Raw genomic sequence first — 27,204 nt, forward strand, 5'->3', positions numbered from 1 at the left:
CAACCTCTCCCTTTGTCACAGACATGACCACCTAGCACCTCCTACAACCTCTCCGTTTGTCACAGTCATTACCAACTAGCACCTCCTACAACCTCTCCATTTGTCACAGTCATTACCAACTACCACCTCCTACAACCTCTCCTTATGTCACAGACATTACCAACTAGCACCTCCTACAACCTCTCCCTTTGTCACAGCCATTACCAACTGGCACCTCCTACAACCTCTCCCTTTGTCACAGCCATTACCAACTAGCACCTCCTACAACCTCTCTCTTTGTCACAGCCATTACCAACTAGCACCTCCTACAACCTCTCCGTTTGTCACAGTCATTACCAACTAGCACCTCCTACAACCTCTCCGTTTGTCACAGTCATTACCAACTACCACCTCCTACAACCTCTCCTTATGTCACAGACATTACCAACTAGCACCTCCTACAACCTCTCCCTTTGTCACAGCCATTACCAACTGGCACCTCCTACAACCTCTCCCTTTGTCACAGCCATTACCAACTAGCACCTCCTACAACCTCTCTCTTTGTCACAGCCATTACCAACTAGCACCTCCTACAACCTCTCCCTTTGTCACAGCCATTACCAACTAGCACCTCCTACAACCTCTCCCTTTGTCACAGCCATTACCAACTAGCACCTCCTACAACCTCTCCCTTTGTCACAGCCATTACCAACTAGCACCTCCTACAACCTCTCCCTTTGTCACAGCCATTACCAACTTGCACCTCCTACAACCTCTCCCTATGTCACAGACATTATCAAGTGTGTGCAGGTGTGTGCGTGTTGGTCCTTGTGAGTGTTTTGTTTTTATTTTTATTGTATTTATTTAAATAGGCAAGTCAGTTAAGAACAAATTCTTATTTACAATGACAGCCTGCCCTGGCCAAACCCCGACATCGCTGGGCCAATTGAGTGGGACCCAATCATGGCAGGATGTGAAACAGCCTCGATTCAATCCAGGGACTGTAGTGACGCCTCTTCAACTGAGATGCAGTGCCTTATACCGCTGTGCCACCCGGGAGTCCGAGTGTGTGTGTTACCCTGATGCATTCAACGTGGAGAAGGTGGACTGGTTAAAGGGGCGGTTTTCAGAGAAGAGATGATGCAAGGTGAAGATGTCTCTAAGGCCTCTGTGTCTGACTGCTGTTCTGTTCTATATGACTGCCCTCCTATGAGCTTCTCTCAACAGGAGTCACACTGCCTGTCATCTCCGGTCACTAAGCCTGGAGAGAGACAAACCCTCCCCACTCATTGTCATTTACTGGTAGCAGCATACAGCTAGCTATACAATATACTATTATGTGTTATCTATTTACCATATAGAGTCTTGCAAAAGTATTCACCCCCTCCTTTGCATTTTTCCTATTTTGTTGTCTTACAACCTGGAATTAAAATTGATTTTTGGGAGGTTTGTATCATTTGATTTACACAGCATGCCTGCCACTCTGAGATGCAAATTATTTTTATTGTGAAACAAACAAGAAATAAGACAAAAAAGCAGAAAACCTGAGCCTGCGTAACTATTCACCCCCCCCCCAGAAGTCAATACTTTGTAGAGCCTCCTTTTGCAGTAATTACAGCTGCAAGTCTCTTGGGGTATGTCTCTAAAAGCTTAGCACGTCTAGCCACTGGGGGTTTTGGCCATTCTTCAAGGTAAAACTGCTCCAGCTCCTTCAAGTTGGATGGGTTCTGCTGGTGTACAGCAATCTATAAGTCATACCACATACTCTCAATTGGATTGAGGTCTGGGCTTTGACTAGGCCATTCCAGTAAATGGTATAATATTTCCCCTTAAAACACTCGATTGTTGCTTTAGTAGTATGCTTAGGGTCATTGTCCTGCAGCAAGGTGAACCTCCGTCCCAGTCTCAAATCTCCGGAAGACTGAAACTGTAACGGTTTTCTTTGGTTGAAGGAGAGTCGGACCAAAATGTGGCGTGGCTATTGAGATTCATGTTTAATGAAACAAAGGAAATACGAATCAATACAAAAATAATAAACGTAACGTGAAAACCGAAACAGCCTAAACTGGTGCAAACTAACACAAGACAGGAACAGGAACAATCACCCACAAAACCCAACACCAAACAGGCTACCTAAATATGGTTCCCAATCAGAGACAATGACTCACACCTGCCTCTGATTGAGAACCATATCAGGCCAACCATAGAACTAGACAAACTAGATATGAAACATAGAATGCCCACTCATATCACACCTTGACCAAACAAAACATAGACACATACAAAGCAAACTATGGTCAGGGTGTGACAGAAACAGGTTTCCCTCAAGAATTTCCCTGTATTTAGCGCCATCCATCAATCCTTCAATTCTGACCAGTTTCCTAGTCCCTGCCGATGAAAAATATCCCCACAGCATGATGCTGCTGGGATGGTATTCTCGGGGTGATGAGAGGTGTTGGGTTTGCGCCAGACATAGTGTTTTCCTTCATTGCCATAAAACTCAATTTTAGTCTCATCTGACCATAGTATCTTCTTCCATATGTTTGGGGAGTCTCCCACATGGCTTTTGGCGAACTTTAAACATGTCTCTTTTGTCTTTAAAAGCAATGGCTTTTTTCTTGCCATTCTTCTGTAAAGCCCAGCTCTGTGGAGTGTACGGCTTAAAGTGATCCTTTGGACAGAAACTACAAACTCTGTTGTGGAGCTTTGCAGCTCCTTCAGGGTTATCTTTGGTCTCTTTGTTGCCTCTTTAATGCCCTCTGATATTTTTTTATAACCCAACCCTGATCTGTAATTCTCCACAACTTTGTCCCTGACCTGTTTGGAGAGCTCCTTGGTCTTCATAGTGCCGTTTGCTTGGTGGTGCCCCTTGCTTAATGGTATTGCAGACTCTGGGGTGTTTCAGAACAGGTGTATATATACTGAGATCATGTGACAGATCATGTGACACTTAGATTGAACACAGGTGGACTTTATTTAACTAAATATGTGACTTCTGAAGGTAATTGGTTGCACAAGATCTTATTTATGGGCTTCGTAGCAAAGGGGTTGAATACACGCACCACTTTTTCATCTTTTATTTTGTAGTTTTTTTTTATGAGTAATTTTTTTCATTTCAATTAAGATATTTGGACTATTTGGTGTATGACCATTACATGAAATTCAAATAAAAATCTATTTAAATTACAGGTTGTAATGCAACAAAAAGGGGTTTGAATTATTTTGCAAGGCACTGTATATCAACTAAAGCCATTGTGTTAATATATTTTCACTCAATTCTGGTATAGAACAATGACATTTGTTATGGGGAAGAAAATACATGGGCTTGTCATTGTATTCGTTCATGAATAACATAGTACTTCATGGGTTCTGTCCCAAAGGATTCTCTTCAACCCAATGCTATAGCATGCTGTCTAATCAGTCCTATAGCATGTTGGGATCCTTGGCGTGCACCACAGATAGTGAAGTAGCTAGCTAATGTGCTGACCTTAGCGTTTTCCCTCGGAGCTAAGACAATCTACACACACTCAAACACACACACTCAAACACACACACACACACACACACACACACACACACACACACACACACACACACACGCACACACATGTAGTGTTTCTCCCCGGAGCTAAGACAATCACCACCCACAGATCACTGCCTCTCATCACTGCTTAGATTTTGGAACAGTTTAATGCTATCATTGACACTCATTAGTAGATGGAGGTCAATCAACTGACAAGCTACTGAATGGGAAGTGTGTGTGTGTGTGAGTGCGCGTGCGTGTGCGTGTGTGCATGCGTGCGTGCTCGTACGTGTGTTACAGAGTGCTACAAAATGATATAGAAACAGTGAATTAATAATCACAGGCCTCATGGAGCCATCTAATGTGTTCATTCAGACCCATCTGTGATGATCTGCCAAGGACATCAACGACCAATTAGCCTCTTACCAGTGTACCATGTTTTTTTGGGGGGGCTTTATCAAGCAGGATTTCAATTCCAATGTTGCCTTATGTTTTAGATACATTAACTCATGAATATGATCCATCTTTGAGTGTTGCTCTCATCTTTCCTCCTTTAGAAGACTTAGGGTGGGTTGCACCAACAAGGTTTCAATTATTTATTTTGTTTTATGTTTTGTGTTATGTTTTGTGTGTGTCTCTGTGAAGGAGTATATAGCCTGCCTCCAAAATGGCACCCTGTCCTTTAAATAGTGCATTACATTTGGCTAGGGCCCATTGGGCTATGGTCAAAAGTTTGTAGGGAATAGGGTGTCATTGGAACTTGGCAATATAATACTATATGGGGCTGCTCTAGCCTACTGAAGTGTCATCTCACGTAAGAGAGTCAGCTCTCATCTAATTACACTGTCTGTCTGTCTGATTGCTAGCCTCCTAGCACAATATGACTATGTGTGTCCATATGTATGTGTGTCTGTGTGCGTGTCTGCGTGTCTGTGAGTGTTAGTGTGTCCGTGTGTGTGTGTGTGTGTGTGTCCGTGTGTGTGTGTCCGTGTGTGTGTGTCCGTGTGTGTGTGTGTGTGTGTGTGTGTGTGTGTGTGTGTGTGTGTGTGTGTGTGTGTGTGTGTGTGTGTGTGTGTGCGTACCTACATTTTGTCTTCCACCAGTGACTTATTTGATTTGTGTCCCTCCATTATTTTCTATTCTGTCTCACCAATGTGTTCCCTAACGTGGGGAACACCACACTAGACCCCTTTTGGCCTGCAACGTTTTATTACTGGTTTATGTTGTAATTTAAGGAGTAATTAGAGTTGTCTCCAGTTTTCCCCCCAGTCCATTGAGGAATAAAACAGGGGTGTCCTTTTAGGACATTTTTCACCCCGTTGATTGACTTACTTGATTCAGGCCCTTGATTTCCTGCTGTCTCATCTGAGTTTTCCCAAGGTAGACACATCCAGAACTAAACCGTTTTGCTAAACCGTTTTGCCTGCAGCATTTTGTTACCCATTTATGGGTACTTATATGAGGTGTCTTCAGGGGTCTTTAGGCCCTTAGTACTTTGAAGAACAGAATGGGACTGAACGGGGATGTACCCTCTGAGACGTTGGGATGGATGGGCTGCTTTTGTTTAAATAAATACGGCACTCTGCTCTCTGCTTTGCCACCCTCAGACATGACTAATGGCAGCCAGAGCTGCCAGCAGAACGGACACTTTGAGCGATGGGGTGAGGAGATAAATAAAGCAGGTGATAAAAACACACTCCTTCCTTTGTCTCTCTCCTCTCCACCAGACCTGGTTGTGAGCTGAAGAGAGGTGTCTGTTTAATATCAGAGGGGGTGGGGAAGCAATGTCTAATTAAGACACTTCCCATTTTTCTCCAAATGTCCACTTTAGAAAATAATAGTTCAGCCAATTCCGCCTCTTTTACAACAGGTTGTAGTTTGGTGAAGATGGGTATTGGTACGCACTGGTCTGATAAGTTTGGGGCTATCGCTGGGTGCTATGAAACAGACCAGACCAAACTGCAATAAACAGCAGCAAAATAAATACTGATGACCCATAGTATTGTAGTGGCAGCAGAAGAAGGAGCAGCAATAGTTTTAGGAGTAGGCCATGGTGGCCATGGTAGACACAGTGAAATTAACTGGGATTAAATAAACAGGGAAAGGGAGAGTGAGGAAGAGATCGAGCTTAGATTATGTTTAGTCAAAGCCTCCCAGTAATCAGAGACCGACTGCACCCTGTCTCACTGCACCCCCACCTCCCATCCCCAGTAATCAGAGACAGACAGCACCCTGTCTCACTGCACCCCCACCTCCTATCCCCAGTAGAGATCAGACAGACAGCACCCTGTCTCACTGCACCCCCACCTCCTATCCCCAGTAGAGATCAGACAGACAGCACCCTGTCTCACTGCACCCCCACCTCCTATCCCCAGTAGAGATCAGACCGACAGCACCCTGTCTCACTGCACCCCCACCTCCTATCCCCAGTAGAGATCAGACAGACAGCACCATGTCTCACTGCACCCCCACCTCCTATCCCCAGTAGAGATCAGACAGACAGCACCCTGTCTCACTGCACCCCCACCTCCTATCCCCAGTAGAGATCAGACAGACAGCACCCTGCCTCACTGCACCCCAACCTCCTATCCCCAGTAGGGATCAGACAGACAGCACCCTTTCTCACTGCACCCCCCACCTCCTATCGCCAGTAGAGATTAGACATACAGCACACTGTCTCACTGCATCCCCACCTCCTATCCCCAGTAGAGATCAGACAGACAGCACCCTGCCGCACTGCACCCCACCTCTTATACCCAGTAGAGATCAGACCGACAGCACCCTGTCTCACTGCACCCCACCTCTTATACCCAGTAGAGATCAGACAGACAGCACCCTGTCTCACTGCACCCCCACCTCCTATCCCCAGTAGAGATCAGACAGACAGCACCCTGTCTCACTGCACCCCCACCTCCTATCCCCAGTAGAGATCAGACAGACAGCACCCTGTCTCACTGCACCCCCACCTCCTATCCCCAGTAGAGATCAGACCGACAGCACCCTGCCTCACTGCACCCCCACCTTCTATCCACAGTAGGGATCAGACAGAGAGCACCCTTTCTCACTGCACCCCCCACCTCCTATCCCCAGTAGGGATGAGACAGACAGCACCCTGTCTCACTGCACCCCCCACCTCCTATCCCCAGTAGAGATCAGACAGACAGCACCCTGTCTCACTGCACCCCCCACCTCCTATCCCCAGTAGAGATCAGACCGACAGCACCCTGCCTCACTGCACCCCCACCTTCTATCCACAGTAGGGATCAGACAGAGAGCACCCTTTCTCACTGCACCCCCCACCTCCTATCCCCAGTAGGGATGAGACAGACAGCACCCTGTCTCACTGCACCCCCCACCTCCTATCCCCAGTATAGATCAGACAGACAGCACCCTGTCTCACTGAACCCCCACCTCCTATCCCTAGTAGGGATGAGACAGACAGCACCCTGTCTCACTGCACCCCACCTCTTATCCCCAGTAGAGATCAGACCGACAGCAACCTGTCTCACTGCACCCCACCTCTTATCCCCAGTAGGGATCAGACGACAGCACCCTGTCTCACTGCACCCCACCTCTTACCCCCAGTAGAGATCAGACGACAGCACCCTGTCTCACTGAACCCCCATCTCCTATCCCCAGTAGGGATCAGACCGACAGCACCCTGTCTCACTGCACCCCCACCACCCATCCCATCCAACTCTGCCAGTGGTGACAAAGTACCCAATTGTCATACTTGAGTAAGATATCTTAATACCTTAATAGATAATGAGATCCATAATATTCCCCAAGAGGACAGGTAACCAGGTAGCCGAGTAGACCACTGCAACGCAAGAGGACAGGTAACCAGGTGGCTGAGTTGACCATAGCAGACTGAAGAGGACAGGTAACCAGGTGGCTGAGTAGACCATTGCAACGCAAGAGGACAGGTAACCAAGTGGCTGAGTAGACCATAACAGACCCAAGAGGACAGGTAGCCAGGTAGCTGAGTAGACCATAGCAGAACGAAGAGGACAGGTAACCTGGTGGCTGAGTAGACCATAGCAACGCAAGAGGACAGGTAACCAGGTGGCTGAGTAGACCATAGCAACGCAAGAGGACAGGTAACCGGGTGGCTGAGTTGACCATAGCAATGCAAGAGGACAGGTAACCAGGTGGCTGAGTTGACCATAGCAACGCAAGAGGACAGGTAACCAGGTAGCTGAGTTGACCATAGCAACGCAAGAGGACAGGTAACCAGGTGGCTGAGTTGACCATAGCAGACCCAAGAGGACAGGTAACCAGGTGGCTGAGTTGACCATAGCAACGCAAGAGGACAGGTAACCAGGTGGCTGAGTTGACAATAGCAGACCCAAAAGGACAGGTAACCAGGTGGCTGAGTAGACCATAGCAATGCAAGAGGACAGGTAACCAGGTGGCTGAGTTGACCATAGCAGACCCAAGAGGACAGGTAACCAGGTGGCTGAGTTGACCATAGCAGACCCAAGAGGACAGGTAACCAGGTGGCTTAGTTGACCATAGCAGACCAGATTATCATAGCAGATTATGAGTATATACATATTTCTTCTCTAAATATGAACAGACAGTCCGGCTAACTGTGTTCTCAAATTAACTATTAAATGGTCCTTCTCATTCATGAGTATGTTTAATTAGCTAGCTGTGATTTATTTTCTGTGCATTGAAAGAGAGATTATTTAATTTAGCTGAAAATAGCAATAGCAAGAATCTGGAGGCTACTTTAAAACTAGCAAATAGACATCACAATACTATGGTAGCATAACATTATCACAATACTATTGTAGTATAACATTTTCACAATACTATGTTTGTGTAACATTATCAAAATATTATGGTAGCACAGAATAACGTTATCACAGTACTAATTAGTTGAACAACACACTGACAGACTAAAAACATTGGCGGTAGGGTAGCTTAGTGGTTAGAGCATTGGACTAGTAACCGGAAGGTTGAAAGTTCAAACCCCCAAGCTGACAAGGTACAAATCTGTCATCTGCCCCTGAACAGGCAGTTAACCCACTGTTCCCAGGCTGTCATTGAAAATAAGAATTTGTTCTTATCTGACTTGCCTAGTTAAATAAAGGTAAAAAAAACAAACACATAATTTTGGTTTATTTATTTACAATCTTCTAAGACCTGTGAGCAGTTTTCCTTTCTGAGGCTGGATAGTGATTGGATGCCAGCATCCAAAATGTCTTCCGCCTGAGAAGGAACCTCTTGCCCCGGGGCCAGACTCTTTCTGCTTTCTCTTTATGGAATCGTCCTGCATCAACATATGTGGAACCAGGCTAGTGAACCTCACACCTCTGCCACCAACTTGTTTAAATTGTTAAATAAAGGTTAAATAAAATAAAACTTGTTTACAGCCAAACAGCCAATTAGCACTCTATGTTCCCAGTAAGTCCCAGGTTACTCAGGATGTAATGGCCTTGTGTTTTGGGATGGAAGCCATGTCCAACAGGTGATGGAGGCGGCCAATGTGTGTGTGTGTGCTTGTGTGCGGTGTGGGTGGCCCATTTCCTTCACCCCTTCACCCCTTCACACACACTAGATGGTTGGTTCCAGTTGAATTGGCTTGTAGTCATGATCTGAGGCCCTGGGGTAGAGGAGCTTGTAGTGACAGACTGTGTCATGATCTGAGGCCCTGAGGTAGCAGAGCTTGTAGTGATAGACCATGTCATGATCTGAGGCCCTGAGGTAGAGGAGCTTGTAGTGACAGACCGTGTCATGATCTGAGGCCCTGAGGTAGAGGAGCTTGTAGTGACAGACCGTGTCATGATCTGAGGCCCTGAGGTAGAGGAGCTTGTAGTGACAGACCGTGTCATGATCTGAGGCCCTGAGGTAGAGGAGCTTGTAGTGACAGACCGTGTCATGATCTGAGGCCCTGAGGTAGAGGAGCTTGTAGTGACAGACCGTGTCATGATCTGAGGCCCTGAGGTAGAAGAGCTTGTAGTGACAGACCGTGTCATGATCTGAGGCCCTGAGGTAGAGGAGCTTGTAGTGACAGACCGTGTCATGATCTGATGCCCTGAGGTAGAAGAGCTTGTAGTGACAGACCGTGTCATGATCTGATGCCCTGAGGTAGAAGAGCTTGTAGTGACAGACCGTGTATTGATCTGATGCCCTGAGGTAGAAGAACTTGTAGTGAGAGACCGTGTCATGATCTGAGGCCCTGAGGTAGAGGAGCTTGTAGTGACAGACAGTGTCATGATCTGAGGCCGTGAGGTAGAAGAGCTCACCTAGGAAACATCCTTGTATGTCAAGCAGTGTCAAACCCACAGAGGGAGGTTCAGGATAAACTTAGCTATGCTGATGAATCAATGGGTGATGTCTAAGTGTTTAATTTCATAATCACTGCTTTTTGCTTTTTCAGTCGGCCTCTACAGTGATATTACGACTGTTTTAGTGGGTCTGTGTCTCAATTAATTAATAATAGATGCATTCATGTTCAGTTATATTAGGACTGTTTTAGTGGATCTGTGTTTCAGTTCATAATACATACATTTTCTGAGAAAATTATAAGTTAAGTACTGAGTATACCTCAAATTCCCAACTAACAGTTAAAAAAAGATAAACGTTCGAACAATTGTTAAATGTTGTTGTCTCACGGGCTGAATGAGTAAACGATCACGTAAAACGTTTTGTCATCATAATATATAATACTAATATAATATAATAATATAAGTTCTAATAATAAAAATATAATAATAATATAATATATCATAATATAATGTATGCCATTTAACAGCCGCATTTATCCGAAGTGACTTAGTCATTAGTGGTCCCGTGAGACAAACCCATAAACATGGAGCTACAGAGGACCATGTTCTACTAACTGAGTTACAGAGGACCATGTTCTACTAACTGAGTTACAGAGGACCATGTTCTACTAACTGAGTTACAGAGGACCATGTTCTACTAACTGAGCAACAGAGGACCATGTTCATCTAACTGAGTTACAGAGGACCATGTTCTACTAACTGAGTTACAGAGGACCATGTTCTACTAACAGAGTAACAGAGGACCATGTTCTACTAACTGAGTTACAGAGGACCATGTTCTACCAACTGAGTTACAGAGGACCATGTTCATCTAACTGAGATACAGAGGACAATTATCTACTAACAGAGTTACAGAGGACCATGTTCATCTAACTGAATTACAGTGGACCATGTTCTACTAACTGAGTTACAGTGGACCATGTTCATCTAACTGAGTTACAGAGGACCATGTTCATCTAACTGAGTAACAGAGGACCATGTTCTACTAACTGAGTTACAGAGGACCATGTTCTACTAACTGAGTTACAGAGGACCATGTTCTACTAACTGAGTTACAGAGGACCATGTTCTACTAACTGAGCAACAGCGGACCATGTTCATCTAACTGAGTTACAAAGGACCATGTTCTACTAACTGAGTTACATTGGACCATGTTCTACTAACTAAGCTACAGAGGACCATGTTCATCTAACTGAGTTACAGAGGACCATGTTCTACTAACTGAGTTACAGAGGACCATGTTCTACTAACAGAGTAACAGAGGACCATGTTCTACTAACTGAGTTACAGAGGACCATGTTCTACCAACTGAGTTACAGAGGACCATGTTCATCTAACTGAGATACAGAGGACAATTATCTACTAACAGAGTTACAGAGGACCATGTTCATCTAACTGAATTACAGTGGACCATGTTCTACTAACTGAGTTACAGTGGACCATGTTCATCTAACTGAGTTACAGAGGACCATGTTCATCTAACTGAGTAACAGAGGACCATGTTCTACTAACTGAGTTACAGAGGACCATGTTCTACTAACTGAGTTACAGAGGACCATGTTCTACTAACTGAGTTACAGAGGACCATGTTCTACTAACTGAGCAACAGCGGACCATGTTCATCTAACTGAGTTACAAAGGACCATGTTCTACTAACTGAGTTACATTGGACCATGTTCTACTAACTAAGCTACAGAGGACCATGTTCATCTAAATGAGTTACAGAGGACCATGTTCTACGAACTGAGTTACAGAGTACCATGTTCTACTAACTGAGTTACAGAGGACCATGTTCTACTGAATGAGTTACAGAGGACCATGTTCATCTAACTGAGATACAGAGGACCATGTTCTACTAACTGAGTTACAGAGTACCATGTTCTACTAACTGAGTTACAGAGGACCATGTTCTAGTGACTGAGTAACAGAGGACCATGTTCATCTAACTAAGATACAGAGGACCATGTTCATCTAACTGAGTTACAGAGGACCATGTTCTTCTAACTGAGTTACAGAGGACCATGTTCTACTAACTGAGTTACAGAGGACCATGTTCTACTAACTGAGTTACAGAGGACCATGTTCTAGTAACTGAGTTACAGAGGACCATGTTCTACTAACTGAGTTACATAGGACCATGTTCTACTAACTGAGTTACATAGGACCATGTTCTACTAACTGAGCTACAGAGGACCGTGTTCTACTAACTGAGTTACATAGGACCATGTTCTACTAACTGAGCTACAGAGGACCATGTTCATCTAACTGAGTTACAGAGGACCATGTTCTACGAACTGAGTTACAGAGGACCATGTTCTACTAACTGAGTTACAGAGGACCATGTTCTACTAACTGAGTTACATATGACCATGTTCTACGAACTGAGTTACAGAGGACCATGTTCTACTAACTGAGTTACAGAGGACCATGTTCTACTAACTGAGTTACAGAGGACCATGTTCTACTAACTGAGCAACAGAGGACCATGTTCATCTAACTGAGTTACAGAGGACCATGTTCTACTAACTGAGTTACATAGGACCATGTTCTACTAACTGAGCTACAGAGGACCGTGTTCTACTAACTGAGTTACATAGGACCATGTTCTACTAACTGAGCTACAGAGGACCATGTTCATCTAACTGAGTTACAGAGGACCATGTTCTTCGAACTGAGTTACAGAGGACCATGTTCTACTAACTGAGTTACAGAGGACCATGTTCTACTAACTGAGTTACATATGACCATGTTCTACGAACTGAGTTACAGAGGACCATGTTCTACTAACTGAGTTACAGAGGACCATGTTCTACTAACTGAGTTACAGAGGACCATGTTCTACTAACTGAGCAACAGAGGACCATGTTCATCTAACTGAGTTACAGAGGACCATGTTCTACTAACTGAGTTACATAGGACCATGTTCTACTAACTGAGCTACAGAGGACCATGTTCATCTACCTGAGTTACAGAGGACCATGTTCATCTAACTGAGATACAGAGGACCATGTTCATCTAACTGAGATACAGAGGACCATGTTCTACTAACTGAGTTACAGAGGACCATGTTCATCTAACTGACTTACAGAGGACCATGTTCATCTAACTGAGATACAGAGGACCATGTTCATCTAACTGAGATACAGAGGACCATGTTCTACCAACTGAGTTAGAGAGGACCATGTTCTACTAACTGAGTTACAGAGGACCATGTTCATCTAACTGAGATACAGAGGACCATGTTCTACTGACTGAGATACAGAGGACAATTATCTACTAACAGAGTTACAGAGGACCATGTTCTACTAACTGAGTAACAGAGGACCATGTTCTACTAACTGAGTTACAGAGGACCATGTTCTACTAACTGAGTTACAGAGGACCATGTTCATCTAACTGAGATACAGAGGACAAGTATCTACTAACAGAGTAACAGAGGACCATGTTCTACTAACTGAGTTACAGAGGACCATGTTCTACCAACTGAGTTACAGAGGACCATGTTCATCTAACTGAGTTACAGAGGACCATGTTCTACTAACTGAGTTACAGAGGACCATGTTCTACTAACTGAGTTACAGAGGACCATGTTCATCTAACTGAGATACAGATGACAAGTATCTACTAACAGAGTAACAGAGGACCATGTTCTACTAACTGAGTTACAGAGGACCATGTTCTACTAACTGAGTTACAGAGGACCATGTTCTACCAACTGAGTTAGAGAGGACCATGTTCTACTAACAGAGTAACAGAGGACCATGTTCTACTAACTGAGTTACAGAGGACCAGGTTCTACCAACTGAGTTACAGAGGACCATGTTCATCTAACTGAGATACAGAGGACAAGTATCTACTAACAGAGTAACAGAGGACCATGTTCATCTAACTGAGTTACAGAGGACCATGTTCATCTAACTGAGTAACAGAGGACCATGTTCTACTAACTGAGTTACAGAGGACCATGTTCTACTAACTGAGTTACAGAGGACCATGTTCTACTAACTGAGAAACAGAGGACAATTATCTACTAACTGAGTGACAGAGGACCATGTTCTACTAACTGAGCAACAGCGGACCATGTTCATCTAACTGAGTTACAAAGGACCATGTTCTACTAACTGAGTTACATTGGACCATGTTCTACTAACTAAGCTACAGAGGACCATGTTCATCTAAATGAGTTACAGAGTACCATGTTCTACTAACTGAGTTACAGAGGACCATGTTCTTCTAACTGAGTTACAGAGGACCATGTTCTACTAACTGAGTTACAGAGGACCATGTTCTACTAACTGAGTTACAGAGGACCATGTTCTAGTAACTGAGTTACAGAGGACCATGTTCTACTAACTGAGTTACATAGGACCATGTTCTACTAACTGAGTTACATAGGACCATGTTCTACTAACTGAGTTACAGAGGACCATGTTCATCTAACTGACTTACAGAGGACCATGTTCAACTAACTGAGATACAGAGGACAATTATCTACTAACAGAGTAACAGAGGACCATGTTCTACCAACTGAGTTAGAGAGGACCATGTTCTACCAACTGAGTTACAGAGGACCATGTTCATCTAACTGAGATACAGAGGACCATGTTCTACTGACTGAGATACAGAGGACAATTATCTACTAACAGAGTAACAGAGGTCCATGTTCTACTAACTGAGTTACAGAGGACCATGTTCTACTAACTGAGTTACAGAGGACCATGTTCTACCAACTGAGATAGAGAGGACCATGTTCTACTAACTGAGATACAGAGGACCATGTTCATCTAACTGAGTTACTGAGGACCATGTTCATCTAACTGAGATACAGAGGACAAGTATCTACTAACAGAGTAACAGAGGACCATGTTCTACTAACTGAGTTACAGAGGACCATGTTCTACTAACTGAGTTACAGAGGACCATGTTCATCTAACTGAGATACAGAGGACAAGTATCTACTAACAGAGTAACAGAGGACCATGTTCTACTAACTGAGTTACAGAGGACCATGTTCTACCAACTGAGTTACAGAGGACCATGTTCATCTAACTGAGTTACAGAGGACCATGTTCTACTAACTGAGTTACAGTGGACCATGTTCTACTAACTGAGTTACAGAGGACCATGTTCTACTAACTGAGAAACAGAGGACAATTATCTACTAACTGAGTGACAGAGGACCATGTTCTACTAACTGAGATACAGAGGACAATTATCTACTAACAGAGTAACAGAGGACCATGTTCTACCAACTGAGTTAGAGAGGACCATGTTCTAATAACTGAGTGACAGAGGACCATGTTCATCTAACTGAGTTACAGAGGACCATGTTCTACTAACTGAATTACAGAGGACCATGTTCATCTAACTGACTTACAGAGGACCATGTTCATCTAACTGACTTACAGAGGACCATGTTCAACTAACTGAGATACAGAGGACAATTATCTACTAACAGAGTAACAGAGGACCATGTTCTACCAACTGAGTTAGATTGGACCATGTTCTACTAACTGAGTTACAGAGGACCATGTTCATCTAACTGAGATACAGAGGACCATGTTCTACTGACTGAGATACAGAGGACAATTATCTACTAACAGAGTAACAGAGGACCATGTTCTACTAACTGAGTTACAGAGGACCATGTTCTACTAACTGAGTTACAGAGGACCATGTTCTACCAACTGAGTTAGAGAGGACCATGTTCTACTAACTGAGTTACAGAGGACCATGTTCATCTAACTGAGATACAGAGGACAAGTATCTACTAACAGAGTAACAGAGGACCATGTTCTACTAACTGAGTTACAGAGGACCATGTTCTACTAACTGAGTTACAGAGGACCATGTTCTACCAACTGAGTTAGAGAGGACCATGTTCTACTAACAGAGTAACAGAGGACCATGTTCTACTAACTGAGTTACAGAGGACCATGTTCTACCAACTGAGTTACAGAGGACCATGTTCATCTAACTGAGATACAGAGGACAATTATCTACTAACAGAGTTACAGAGGACCATGTTCATCTAACTGAATTACAGAGGACCATGTTCTACTAACTGAGTTACAGTGGACCATGTTCATCTAACTGAGTTACAGAGGACCATGTTCTACTAACTGAGATACAGAGGACCATGTTCATCTAACTGAGATACAGAGGACCATGTTCATCTAACTGAGTTACAGAGGACCATGTTCATCTAACTGAGTAACAGAGGACCATGTTCTACTAACTGAGTTACAGAGGACCATGTTCTACTAACTGAGTTACAGAGGACCATGTTCTACTAACTGAGAAACAGAGGACAATTATCTACTAACTGAGTGACAGAGGACCATGTTCTACTAACTGAGCAACAGCGGACCATGTTCATCTAACTGAGTTACAAAGGACCATGTTCTACTAACTGAGTTACTTTGGACCATGTTCTACTAACTAAGCTACAGAGGACCATGTTCATCTAAATGAGTTACAGAGTACCATGTTCTACTAACTGAGTTACATAGGACCATGTTCTACTAACTGAGCTACAGAGGACCATGTTCATCTACCTGAGTTACAGAGGACCATGTTCATCTAACTGAGATACAGAGGACCATGTTCATCTAACTGAGATACAGAGGACCATGTTCTACTAACTGAGTTACAGAGGACCATGTTCATCTAACTGACTTACAGATGACCATGTTCAACTAACTGAGATACAGAGGACAATTATCTACTAACAGAGTAACAGAGGACCATGTTCTACCAACTGAGTTAGAGAGGACCATGTTCTACTAACTGAGTTACAGAGGACCATGTTCATCTAACTGAGATACAGAGGACCATGTTCTACTGACTGAGATACAGAGGACAATTATCTACTAACAGAGTAACAGAGGACCATGTTCTACTAACTGAGTTACAGAGGACCATGTTCTACTAACTGAGTTACAGAGGACCATGTTCTACCAACTGAGTTAGAGAGGACCATGTCCTACTAACTGAGATACAGAGGACCATGTTCATCTAACTGAGTTACAGAGGACCATGTTCATCTAACTGAGATACAGAGGACAAGTATCTACTAACAGAGTAACAGAGGACCATGTTCTACTAACTGAGTTACAGAGGACCATGTTCTACTAACTGAGTTACAGAGGACCATGTTCATCTAACTGAGATACAGAGGACAAGTATCTACTAACAGAGTAACAGAGGACCATGTTCTACTAACTGAGTTACAGAGGACCATGTTCATCTAACTGAGTTACAGAGGACCATGTTCTACTAACTGAGTTACAGAGGACCATGTTCTACTAACTGAGTTACAGAGGACCATGTTCTACTAACTGAGAAACAGAGGACAATTATCTACTAACTGAGTGACAGAGGACCATGTTCTACTAACTGAGATACAGAGGACAATTATCTACTAACAGAGTAACAGAGGACCATGTTCTACTAACTGAGCTACAGAGGACCATGTTCTACTAACTGAGTTACAGACGACCATGTTCTACCAACTGAGTTAGAGAGGACCATGTTCTACTAACTGAGTTACAGAGGACCGTGTTCTACCAGCTGAGTTACAGAGGACCATGTTCTACTAACAGAGTTACAGAGGACCATGTTCTACCAGCTGAGTTACAGAGGACCATTTTCTACCAGCTGAGTTACAGAGGACCATGTTCTACTGACTGAGATACAGAGGACAATTATCTACTAACAGAGTAACAGAGGACCATGTTCTACTAACTGAGTTACAGAGGACCATGTTCTACTAACTGAGTTACAGAAGACCATGTTCTACCAACTGAGTTAGAGAGGACCATGTCCTACTAACTGAGATACAGAGGACCATGTTCATCTAACTGAGTTACAGAGGACCATGTTCATCTAACTGAGTTACAGAGGACCATGTTCATCTAACTGAGATACAGAGGACAAGTATCTACTAACAGAGTAACAGAGGACCATGTTCTACTAACTGAGTTACAGAGGACCATGTTCTACTAACTGAGTTACAGAGGACCATGTTCATCTAACTGAGATACAGAGGACAAGTATCTACTAACAGAGTAACAGAGGACCATGTTCTACTAACTGAGTTACAGAGGACCATGTTCATCTAACTGAGTTACAGAGGACCATGTTCTACTAACTGAGTTACAGAGGACCATGTTCTACTAACTGAGAAACAGAGGACAATTATCTACTAACTGAGTGACAGAGGACCATGTTCTACTAACTGAGATACAGAGGACAATTATCTACTAACAGAGTAACAGAGGACCATGTTCTACTAACTGAGCTACAGAGGACCATGTTCTACTAACTGAGTTACAGACGACCATGTTCTACCAACTGAGTTAGAGAGGACCATGTTCTACTAACTGAGTTACAGAGGACCATGTTCTACCAGCTGAGTTACAGAGGACCATGTTCTACTAACAGAGTTACAGAGGACCATGTTCTACCAGCTGAGTTACAGAGGACCATTTTCTACCAGCTGAGTTACAGAGGACCATGTTCTACTAACTGAGTTACAGAGGACCATGTTCTACTAACTGAGCTACAGCTGTGTCTGAAGGCCCTAACTGAAGACAAACTGTTGAGGTTGAATGACAGGCCCTAACACAGCTGTGTTAACTGAAGAGAGATTACAATATATTTATCTTTAGAACATTGATATTACTTCTGTAGTCCCCCTTGCCATCGTACCTTTCATGTTAATTTATGTCTTCTAAGTAACAATGTATTTCTTCTCACCTTACCTCTATGGTGTTGAAATGGTTTGGAGATTGATAGTAGCGAGGGAGATGTGAGGGAAGACGAGGGTCATCCATTTCCATATTTGCGACTCGACTCTGTCATTTCAATTTTGCTATTTCATAATCAGCCAGGTCTTTCACACGTGAAAATTGCTACTTTTGAAGTCTGAAGTAAGAAAGGGTTGGCGGAACTTACATGTATTTTTTAAAAGACAGATAATGATAATTGAGATGGAGGTGTGAAGTTGGTAGATTGGTCTTGAAAATACTGTTTGCCGGTGGAATAAAGATGGCTGGTCGGTTAATTGTTTTCAGATGGAAGCCATTTTGACTGCAGTCCTGAAGTAGAGGAAATAGGATCAGCATGTAACAAAACAACCAATGGATTTGAGAAGAGACCTACTTCATCTGTTGTAGACCCCATATAGAAACCTTACTGAATGTGTATGTAAGGGATAGTCAACGAGGGGCAATGCATCTATGGAAAATAATGAACAATGTGGAAGGTGTGTTCCACAATGGATTTCCACAGAACTCTTAGAGCCCTGAGTTGATTATCCCTTTAATTCCAATGCTATAATTTAACAGTTTGCTGCTTGAAATGTGTTCATTTGCCTGTAGAAATGTGTTCAACATCCAAGCAAGTTGACTAGACCAGCATCTTGCCTTCGTGAACATTGAATTCAACAATACCAATAATGTTTTCAATTTGACATTTGCTTGCTAAAAGATGCTAAACAGAGAACATGTAAGAATGAACTATATCCATTGATTTCTACCGTGCAAATATGCCATGCATTTTTTATGCAATAATGCATGAGGAGGTGTAGTATATGGTCAATATACCACGGCTGAGGGCTGTTGTTAAGCACGAAGAAACGCAGAGTGGCTGTATACAGACCTTAGCCGTGGTATATTGGCCATATATCACAAACCTCTGAGGTGCTTTATTGCTATTATAAACTGGTTACCAACGTAATTAGAGAAGTAAAAATACATGTTTTGTCATACCCATGGTACAGTATATGGTCTGACATACCACAGCTGTTGAGCAATCAGCGTTCAGTGCTCTAACCACCCAGTTTATAAAGATAAATAATGCATGCTCTATAATGTTAATATTAGTATTTATTTAAAAAATATATTTTTTATTTAACCTTTATTTAACTAGGCAAGTCAGTTAAGAACAAATTCTTATTTACAATGATGTCTCAGACCTCTGTGTCTCAGACCTCTGTGTCTCAGACCTCTGTGTCTCAGACCGCTGTGTCTCAGACCGCTGTGTCTCAGACCGCTGTGTCTCAGACCTCTGTGTCTCAGACCACTGTGTCTCAGACCGCTGTGTCTCAGACCTCTGTGTCTCAGACCGCTGTGTCTTAGACCGCTGTGTCTCAGACCTCTGTGTCTTAGACATCTGTGTCTTAGACCCCTGTGTCTCAGACCGCTGTGTCTCAGACCTCTGTGTCTCAGACCTCTGTGTCTCAGACCGCTGTGTCTCAGACCTCTGTGTCTCAGACCGCTGTGTCTCAGACCTCTGTGTCTTAGACATCTGTGTCTTAGACCCCTGTGTCTCAGACCGCTGTGTCTCAGACCACTGTGTCTCAGACCGCTGTGTCTCAGACCTCTGTGTCTCAGACCGCTGTGTCTCAGACCTCTGTGTCTCAGACCACTGTGTCTCAGACCGCTGTGTCTCAGACCTCTGTGTCTCAGACCGCTGTGTCTTAGACCGCTGTGTCTCAGACCTCTGTGTCTTAGACATCTGTGTCTTAGACCCTGTGTCTCAGACCGCTGTGTCTCAGACCTCTGTGTCTCAGACCTCTGTGTCTCAGACCGCTGTGTCTCAGACCTCTGTGTCTCAGACCGCTGTGTCTCAGACCTCTGTGTCTTAGACATCTGTGTCTTAGACCCCTGTGTCTCAGACCGCTGTGTCTCAGACCTCTGTGTCTCAGACCTCTGTGTCTCAGACCGCTGTGTCTTAGACCGCTGTGTCTCAGACCTCTGTGTCTTAGACATCTGTGTCTTAGACCCCTGTGTCTCAGACCGCTGTGTCTCAGACCTCTGTGTCTCAGACCTCTGTGTCTCAGACCGCTGTGTCTTAGACCGCTGTGTCTCAGACCTCTGTGTCTTAGACATCTGTGTCTTAGACCGCTGTGTCTTAGACCGCTGTGTCTCAGACCGCTGTGTCTTAGACATCTGTGTCTCAGACCGCTGTGTCTTAGACCGCTGTGTCTCAGACCGCTGTGTCTTAGACATCTGTGTCTCAGACCGCTGTGTCTTAGACCGCTGTCTCAGACCGCTGTGTCTCAGACCTCTGTGTCTCAGACCGCTGTGTCTCAGACCGCTGTGTCTTTGACCGCTGTGTCTCAGACCGCTGTGTCTCAGACCGCTGTGTCTCAGACCTCTGTGTCTTAGACCACTGTGTCTCAGACCGCTGTGTCTCAGACCGCTGTGTCTTAGACCGCTGTGTCTTTGACCGCTGTGTCACTCGAGGGCCCATAGGGTGGGCTTCAAGAATGCCCTTCAAGCCAATTAGAAACAAATATTCAACAATATGGTATAAAAACTAATAAAGCATTATTATAGATAATAAAATACTCCAGATTCTCTGTAATTTATTAACACTAGAACCGCTGTGCCTCAAGGGACCCCCCTTTCAAGCTAATGAGCAGTCGTCCAGCCTGCAACATTCTTTAAAACATTTTACATATGCTATTGGTGAAGCTCTGTTTGACAAGTAAATCAATTAATTTGACAGACAATTATCCTCTGTAACGGATTTAAAGGACCATTTAATCAATCAAATGTATTGATAAAGCACTTTCCACATCAGCAGATGTGCCCTACATTTGGAATCAAGCACTTTTGGTCTGAGACTGAGGGTGACCTAGATTCATATTGCTGCTTTGCAATGAAAGAATATCTAACTTCAGCTTCCTTTACCCCTACTCATTCATTTTTTCTGCCATAGAGAAACTAACGAAAAATCTTTATCTTGTGAACAATCTTCATCTCATGAACAATCTTTATCTCATGAACAATCTTTATCTCATGAACAATCTTTATCTCCTGAACAATGTTTATCTCATGAACAACCTTTATCTCATGAACAACCTTTATCTCATGAATATTCTTTATCTCATGAACAATCTTTATCTGATTAATATTCTTCATCTCCTGAACAACCTTTATCTCATGAACAACCTATATTTCATGAACAACCTTTATCTCATGAACAATCTCTATCTCATGAACAATCTTTATCTCATGAACAATCTTTATCTAATGAACAATTGCATGAGGCAGTCTGGAGTCACAGGGTCACACAAGGGTCTGATACGCAGCCAAGATTCACTTTGAGATTGGATGTCCATCAATGACCAGCCACAATATTGAGCTCTTTGGTTTTGCTAGGGTGTCGTGGGCGGAGGTGGTGGATGGACATGTGTCGTGAACTCTGGCTCCGAGAGTTGTGTGTTCAATTCCAGGGTTAGAAAGGCATTTTTTAGTTTTTTGTGTTGTACCCTGTCCCAAATCTTTACATTTAACTTTACCATTTGGTATAAGTGAAGGAGGAGCCAGCAGCAGGATGAGAAACCCACGGTGTTTGGAACAACGTTTGGAGAAACGTGGATAAACGTCAGAATCGGAAGTCAAATTGGTAAAACCGTGAGATCTTGTTGCTGATACAAAACCTTCATAGTTTAGTGTTCATTCTTTTTCTGTGAAATAACAGAGGTCAAAAATGTAGACTGGTAGTCTGGTGCAAAGGTCCTACGCCTAACAAGAATATCATCGATAGCTTTCAAAGAGAACAAATATCAATAACCAGCAGAAAATCTATACTTTAGCTCTCCTCACCCTGAGAGACCTTGGAGGACGTTATGTCTACACACACGTACGCGCGCGCACATGCACCCACCCACGTGCGCACACACACACACACACACACACACACATCTTTAGTCTCTGCAATGCAGTAGGACATTTAATCGGGGGCCTGTTGGCCTTGAGTAAATGATTGAAGATAGAAAACCACATATCCTAGTGACACTCTATACTCCTACAAATTACTGCAGTGAGTTAGAAAGAGGAAGTTATCAGGGGACACACGTATGCATCAAGCATCTCAGAGTAGAATAGCTGAACTAGGATCAGGTAATTCCTGTAGATGTAATATTATTAAATGTGATCTAAAAGGCTAAACTGATCCTAGATCAGCATGCTTGATACATACAGCCCCAAACTCTAACCTGAATTACCAAACTCAATGTGCTTCCAGGTGCCTGGAGTGCTCCAGTTAATTCTTCCTTTTCAGACATAGGAAATATCAACATTGTTGTATTTGATACACTTCAGAAGGTTTAGGAACTGGTACAACACAAGTCAAACTCTTGTTCATTATTTTCCTTCTCCACTGATCTGTGACAGAAAACACTTGGCTTTCATTGAGCATCTCCTCAGCAACCACTCTGTCTGTGGCACGCTGACAATGTTTCTGTCTCTTTCACAATTAGTAAGCACACAGAATGGTAGAAATTAGTAAAAAGTCTGTTGTTTGTCTGCGTTGAAGCTTCGCTGCTTTGAGGATGCTTTTGGAGGCTGTTCTGCATGGTTGGCGATGTGACAAGCAATTCCCATTACAGCAGCAGTGTGAAAGCTGGCAGGATAATAATCAAACCTCCTAAATCAGTGTTTGCATTCCAAATGGCACTCTATTCCCTATTTAGTGCTATGGGCCCTGGCCCTGGACTAAATCAGTGTTTGCATTCCAAATGGCACTCTATTCCCTATTTAGTGCTATGGGCCCTGGCCCTGGACTAAATCAGTGTTTGCATTCCAAATGGCACTCTATTCCCTATTTAGTGCTATGGGCCCTGGCCCTGGACTAAATCAGTGTTTGCATTCCAAATGGCACTCTATTCCCTATTTAGTGCTATGGGCCCTGGACAAAAGCCGTGCAATAAACAGGTAGTAGAATGCAATTTCGAGTGCAACCATCATTTTCTCATTTAGCTCGTCGGCGGTCGGCGGTCGGCGCTGTAATACCAATGTGTTGAAATGAATTATCTGGATGTTCTTGTGAATCGGAACCCCATCAAAACGCACAACATAAAGCAACCATGTACATGCCAGAACGCAGATGAATCAATGTGTGTCGATGGACTTGAATAGCTTGAATGGTTTTGATGGTGGAAAATTATCTTTGAGTCTATATTAGTTTGCTCTGCCTGTCTGTAGCATATCAGGGGAATCAAATATGACTTGTGCTGTTTTCGAAACAAGGAAATGCAAATTTTCTCATGGGAACAGACTATAACAATATCATAGGCTATATTAACCGAAGGACATAGGCCTATTAAATGTGTCCGATGTTTGATTGTATTAAATCACATAATATCTATGTTTATTTGTCGCATACACAGATTAGCAGATGGTATAGCAGGTACAGCTAAGTGTCTCTGGCTCCAACAGTACTATACTAATACCATACTAATACTAATACCAGCATTAGATGTCTGACAATACTATACTAATACTTATACGAGCAGCAGATGTCTAAAATAGTCATACAAATACCAGCAGTAAATGTCTAATAATACTATACTATACTAATACCAGCAGTAAATGTCTAACAATACTATACTATAATAATGCCAGCAGAAAATATCTAACAATACTAATACCAGCAGTAAATGTCTAATAATACTATACTATACTAATACCAGCAGTAAATGTCTAATAATACTATACTATACTAATACCAGCAGTAAATGTCTAATAATACTATACTATACTAATACCAGCAGTAAATGTCTAACAATACTATACTATAATAATGCCAGCAGAAAATATCTAACAATACTAATACCGGCAGTAAATGTCTAGCAATACTAATACATACTAATACCAGCAGTAAATGTCTTCTATAAAAAACTCTTCTATACCAATGACAGCAGTACTTGTCTAACATGTATGAGCTACAGTATGTCCAGAATATAGTATGTACGGCAGTAGATATACAGGATGAGCTATATCCAGAATACAGTATGTACAGCGGTAGTTATATGGATGAGGTATGTTCAGAATACAGTATGTACAGCAGTAGTTATATGGATGAAGTATGTTCAGAATACAGTATGTACAGCAGTAGTTATATGGATGAAGTATGTTCAGAATACAGTATGTACAGCAGTAGTTTTATAGGATGAGGTATGTTCAGAATACAGTATGTACAGCAGTAGTTTTATAGGATGAGGTATGTTCAGAATACAGTATGTACAGCGGTAGTTATATGGATGAGCTATGTCCAAAAAACACGATGTACATATAAAGTGAGTATTCAATTTGAATAATTGTTCAAATGAAATTGCATTTCAACAGAACAATGTTGGAGGAATGCTAATACTACAGAAATGAATTCAGAAGTACACTATATAAAGAGTGAAAGATATGTACAGCACAAAGCTGAGCCTACCATAGAAATCGTTCAGTTAAGCCAGTGTGACTGTGTCCTTCATTAGTTGTCAGACAATCAGCAACTCCATGGACACTGTCGTTTCAGCTGTGTGACATCCCAGTGACCTCCCACCTCTGACCTCTTGACCCTGGTCCCAGGTTGGGAGTGATAGTGGTTGTGCTACACACACACACACACACACACACACACACACACACACACACACACACACACACACACACACACACACACACACACACACACACACACACACACACACACACACACACACACACACACAGGTTCAGAGGTAGTGGTGCTGGTGGGAGTGCCGCCCCATGACTAAGGCGGTCCAAATTGACAAATGGAGGGGGAAGTGATGTGGTAGACCCGTGGTGGCCCGGGGCTCAAGGCGGACACTTCTAGCGACAGGCCAAATCCATCACCTCGTTCTCCCTCATCATCAGCTGTTGAACATGCCCTTCAGAGTACGTCTGCAGCGATATACTCACAAACATGCACCCAGGCTGGAACGCACACGCACACAGACATACATGTACACACACATACTGTACACACACACATCCATACATACTGTTCGCATACACACCAGCACACACACACACATTGCCGACAGTCTACTCTAACTGTTCTGTTCTGTACTACACGCATACACACATAACCTGCCCTCCTCCCTGTGTACATACAGTATACCCACCACCATACTGAATAACTAATTCACTCTGTAAGCCATCTGTCTACCTCAGTTCACATAGTGTAGTGTCCACCAATATACTGAATAACTAATTCACTCTGTAAGTCATCTGTCTACCTCAGTTTACATAGTGTAGTGTCCACCACCATACTGAATAACTAATTCACTCTGTAAGTCATCTGTCTACCTCAGTTTACATAGTGTAGTGTCCACCAATATACTGAATAACTAATTCACTCTGTAAGTCATCTGTCTACCTCAGTTTACATAGTGTAGTGTCCACCAATATACTGAAATAACCTTTTCTTGACCACTAAATGAAAGGGAAAAATGTATGAATGCAATTTAACATAAACATTTCCTGGAGTTATTAGCAACACGTTGTTAGCATCACTATTGAACACTAAAGGTTATTTCCCATCCTCTAAGTCGCACCAGGAGCTCAAAGAATGTATGTCATTCCTTTAGAGGTGGAGACCACCCTGCCCTCCTTCTCTCTCTATTTGGACATTATCCCTTAGTGGTGGAGACCACCCTCCCCTCCTTCTCTCTTTATTTGGACATGATCCCTTAGTGATGGAGACCACCCTCCCCCTTCTCTCTCTATTTGGACATGATCCCTTAGTGGTGGAGACCACCCTCCCCTCCTTCTCTCTCTATTTGGACATTATCCCTTAGTGGTGGAGACCACCCTCCCCTCCTTCTCTCTATATTTGGACATTATCCCTTAGTGGTGGAGACCACCCTCCCCTCCTTCTCTCTTTATTTGGACATTATCCCTTAGAGGTGGAGGCCACCCTCCCCTCCTTCTCTCTCTATTTGGACATTATCCCTTAGAGGTGGAGGCCACCCTACCATCCTTCTCTCTATATTTGGACATTATCCCTTAGAGGTAGAGACCACCCCCCTCCTCCTCTCTCTAATTGGGCATTATCCCTTAGGGTTGGAGACCACCCTCCCTTCCTCCTCTATCTAATTGGGCATTTTCGCTTAGAGGTAGAGACCACCCCCTCCTCCTCCTCTCTCTAATTGGGCATTATCCCTTAGAGATGGAGACCACCCTCCCCATCTCCTAAGATACAGTTAATACTATAGAATACAGTATACACATATGAGATGAGTAATGCAAGATATATAAACATTATTAAAGTCACTAGTGTTCAATTTATTAAAGTGGCCAGTGATTTCAAGTCTATGTACAGTTGAAGTCGAAAGTTTACATACACCTTAGCCAAATACATTTAAACTACATTTTTCACAATTCCTGACATTTAATCCTAGTAACAATGCCCTCTATCACCACTTTATAAAAATGTGAAATGTCAGAATAATAGTAGAGAGAATTATCTATTTAATATTTTCTTTCTTTCATCACATTCCCAGTGGGTCAGAAGTTTACATACACTCAATTAGTATTTGGTAGCGTTGCCTTTAAATTGTTTAACTTGTGTCAAACGTTTTGGGTCGCCTTC

General features: G+C 43.1%; 1 protein-coding gene across 6 annotated transcripts in view; it reads left to right on the forward strand.

Annotated features, from left to right (window-relative positions):
* Nucleotides 1-27,204, forward strand: part of LOC135511864 (neurexin-1a-like) — a 918,691-nt gene that overhangs the window by 787,765 nt on the left and 103,722 nt on the right. The gene's annotated exons all lie outside the window — the stretch shown is intronic.

Source organism: Oncorhynchus masou, chromosome 24 (genome assembly GCF_036934945.1).
Source record: "Oncorhynchus masou masou isolate Uvic2021 chromosome 24, UVic_Omas_1.1, whole genome shotgun sequence".
In the NCBI taxonomy this organism is placed as follows: Eukaryota; Metazoa; Chordata; class Actinopteri; order Salmoniformes; family Salmonidae; genus Oncorhynchus; species Oncorhynchus masou.